The sequence below is a fragment of the Rhinatrema bivittatum genome, chromosome 16 (assembly GCF_901001135.1).
Source record: "Rhinatrema bivittatum chromosome 16, aRhiBiv1.1, whole genome shotgun sequence".
NCBI classification, from domain to species: domain Eukaryota; kingdom Metazoa; phylum Chordata; class Amphibia; order Gymnophiona; family Rhinatrematidae; genus Rhinatrema; species Rhinatrema bivittatum.
The window spans coordinates 43,916,803-43,921,294 of record NC_042630.1 but is presented as its reverse complement, the minus strand read 5'-3'; positions in this window follow the sequence as shown (position 1 = coordinate 43,921,294).

The window sequence follows — 4,492 nt, the reverse complement described above, 5'->3', positions numbered from 1 at the left end:
TTTTTGGCAATCATTATCCTAAAATTGTAGGAATGTATAATCTATGTTTAAAATTATGAGAGTCTAGAACGGGTAGATGTGAATCGGTTATTTACTCTTTTGGATAATAGAAAGACTAGGGGGCACTCCATGAAGTTAGCATTGGGCACATTTAAAACTAATCAGAGAAAGTTCTTTTTTACTCAACGCACAATTAAACTCTGGAATTTGTTGCCAGAGGATGTGGTTAGTGCAGTTAGTATAGCTGTGTTTAAAAAAGGATTGGATAAGTTCTTGGAGGAGAAGTCCATTACCTGCTATTAAGTTCACTTAGAGAATAGCCACTGCCATTAGCAATGGTATACATGGAATAGACTTAGTTTTTAGGTACTTGCCAGGTTCTTATGGCCTGGATTGGCCACTGTTGGAAACAGGATGCTGGGCTTGATGGACCCTTGGTCTGACCCAGTATGGCATTGTCTTATGTTCTTATGTAATCTACACATTTATGTACAAAGTCCCACTAGCTCTTCCTCCCACCTTCTGCCTTCCTCCTGAATCGAGTAACCCAGAGTGAGGAGGCCAAGAAACCGGAAACACTGAGGAAAATTGAAAGTTAGCAGTCGCTTGCTCATACAGGCAGGCAGTAGTAAATATACGCGCGTGAGATTGGCAGAATGCACCAGGTGATATGCGCGCATTCCTTATAAAATACGTCATGTGCACGTGAGTCATGTATATGCCCCCGACATGCCCCTTTTCCATGTTTGTGACTTTGTGCATGCAAGCACAATAACGCACACAAATGCTGCTATGCAAAATTTGCTTTCCGCGCATATGACCAAACTATGTGCGTATGTTCTGATTTTTAGGCGCGCAAGTCTTTTAAAAGCCGCCCTTTTGTGTAGTGACACTGCGTGATTTGATGAGTTCAAATATAGATGATGACTTGCTAGAAATCAATTGCATGATATTTGTGCATTTTTTTGTTTTCAGGTGGAAGAAATAAATACATTCACATTAGGATTAATAAGAATAAATTCATAATATGTATTCACATTAAATCTCAGATTGTTCTTGCATAAGGAAGGGCAAACATAGTATTTCTCAGTAATTCCAGAATCCTGCTAATTAACAGGGATGCAGCTGTAAAAGGAACTCAATAAGATGAATGGTAGAGCAACCGTCATAAATTGCCACAGAGACTTAATGGCTTATATAGTCAAGCCCGTGAAGTACTGGGCTTATCTAATCATTGGTTGCTGTAGATGCAATATTCTCCAATCAAGGCTGAATCACTTGTGCAGACACTGTGTATAATGTACCAACTAATGTATGCACTTATCTTGAATTTTAGTCCACCAGTAAATAAATGTAATGTTCGGTCCTGAACATACTCCTACACAGCCATGTTTCGGAGTAACCAACTCCTTCTTCAGGGAGCTCCAGGTAGTGACAGGTTGTCAGAATATTCTGTGTGGACATAATATAGAGTTCTTAAAAAATGCCAAAAGGCTAATGACACATAATGACTCTAGATTGAAAAGAAAGGACTTACTAGGTGGCTTAATTTGGTCAGTCCATTTGTTAAAGTCAGCGTCTACTAGAACGCTGCAAACATGATAATAAAAAAACAATATTAAAGGCTTAATCTCAATACTAACTAAAAAAAACTTGCTGCGCACCTTATCTGATATTTAGTGAATAAGAGTACTTACATACACATTCAGAGTGCCGTCCGCTAGAAATTTGTGCCGCGACTGACGGCTGACAAGCGCAAAAGGCTCTAAATTTAAAGGAATTCCTCCGTATGCAGGAGGAAGCAGGAAATGACGTCAGAAACTCCAAATATGGTGAGGACCATATATGGAAAATGACATGTAGAACAAAGGGAATGTTCAGAACGGTACTTCGAAAAAAATGTGTAAAACCACGTCATCAGGGAAGCCATATTGGATAAAGATCTTCTTCGAGGGAAATCCTTATATGGGAAATGACGTGACTAGGGCGGCCATTTTAGATGTTGCATCAGATCAGGGGGGGTCCAGGAGCTATCTCCTGCACTCGTGACATCGGGTCACAGGAATCAAAATGGCGCCGGCGCTACCTTTGCCCTGTCATATGGTAAGGGCAAAGGGCCACCGGCGCCATTTCTGTTAACGCAGCCGAGGCCCGAGAGTGGGAGATTGCGCCGGGACCCCCCCACTGGACCCCAGGTAATTTAAAACATTTTGGAGGGGTTCGGGAGGGTGGGGGATTTGTTTTAAAGGGTTGGGGTGGGTTTTAGGGTGGTTTTGGTGTGCTGGTTTTCCCCCCTCCCCCGATTTACGATTTTTTAACTAAAAAAACCCATGACGATCAGATTTCCCCCCCCCCAGCTAAAATTGATCGTTTAGATGATCGATCACACGATTCACATCCCTAATATTCTCCAGCACTGACTACGGTAACGCCCTTTTAATGGAACTCCCTCATACAATGTTAAGACCACTTCAAATACTACAAAACACTGCAGCAAGGATACTGACCGGTAAAAAAAAGGAGGGACCAGATCACTGAAACTCTAGCAGAATTACACTGGCTACCAATAGAACACAGAATACAATATAAAATCCTTTGTACAATACATAAATTAATACACGATGAAAAGGAAGAATACAGCACTACGGGTACACATCCAACACAGAAACCTGAGATCAGCCAACAAAGCACTCCTAACCATTCCTTCAGTCAGGACAGCGAGACTCACCCAAGTTAGAGAAAGGGCTTTATCCTTAGCAGGCCCTACACTATGGAGCACAATGCCACTAGAGTTCAGATTACAAAGAGACCTCAAAACATTTTTAAAAAGTTTAAAAACCTGGTTTTATAAACAAGCCTTTCACAAAGAGAACAGGGAATAGAAAGTATGCAGGAACAGGTAGAAAATCAGCAGCACAAAGCATAGTCTCAACATGTACGTCAGAGTAGTTTATTAGTTTACCTCATGGCTAACTTAATAGAATTAAACAGAACATGAGACTTATACCTGCAAAAAGTAACTGACAGGTATACGTGGTCAAGACTTACCTCACTCAACAAATAAGATTTATTATCATGATGTAACCAAACCTTATTGGCACTTGTTAGAATGTACTACCATACACATTTAAATACTTTAATTAACGTGCCTGTATGTAAACCGTTGTGATGGTATATAACTTAACAATGGTATAGAAAAGATTTTAAATAAATAAAAATAATTTGGTTAGTTATCATTTCACATGTATCAATGTCTCTTGTGGAATTACATCAGGTACTTTTTAATAAATGCTATAAATATAGCAGAAATTGCACCCCTGATAAATTAGTGGGTGTGGTTACTGGTTAGGCAAATTTTAAAGTTACGGCATATTATTTGTCTTTTAACACTGTATATTATCACAGGTCATAATGCATGAGAGAGGGAGAGACCCTCTGTATAGAGTCACTGTAAGAGGGTTCACTTTCAATTCGGGGCTGGTTTGGGGTAGTGTTTTTACATACACAGACAGCAGAGTTAACTGCAAATTAGATATGAGTGATGAATTTGAATCATTTGTATCAATAAAAGATACCATCAAAAGGAGTTGATTTATACAATACAGAGTCTCTCTCTGTCGCTCTCTCTCTGCTATAAAAAATGTACCCCGATAACGCACAGGAAAAAGGTGTAGTTATTTCTGATGTTAAATCCTGCATTACTCTATCAAATATCATGCTACCAGACCCTCATTTCTCTTAACTCCTCCCACTTGCATACTCAATGCAGAATTTGCGTTGTGATATTTATCACACTCATTAGGGTCTTATCACATGCAATAAGTCCCTAACGTGACTTGAAAAATGACCCTGTAAAAGAGTAATCATGCAAGATCCACCACAATGGATTTAGAATTTTAGAAAATCAGATGTAATCCAACAGTCAGCATTCTACTCAAAAAACACTTCTTGCTCATCAGATTAAATTACTTTTGTAAAAGAGCTATGACACTGGTTATTATTCTAAAGCAAAACTTTCTAAATTGCCATTCACAGGAAATATAATTTTTGAAGAAATAGTAAAATAATAATAAAAATAAAGATAGGCCAATTTTTGTTTTTATAGAGTTCATGGTCAGTTCTGTGATTCCAGAAGTTACAGTACAATTAGTCATTTTACTTCTCATCTCTTAACACTCAAAGGTAGAGAGATGACTTTTCAAAAGCAGGAAAATCAGTTCCGAGAATATCTAGGTCATCCACTATTTCTCTCAGCTTTTGTTTTTGTTGGAAGCCAATAGGCGGCCGCCCTGAAGAATATTAGAAAAATTGATTTCAGTTAATCAGATTCCTACTGAATCTGAATATTATCTGCTTTGAAGTGCGAAAAGGCAGAAGAAAAATACATTAAATAAAATTTACAAACCATGGTACCAGTGGGGTTCTTGTTTTTTTTCAAAATGGTTTTACCCTAGAGCTAGCCTCACTAATATAAAAGAGTTACAGGGTATCA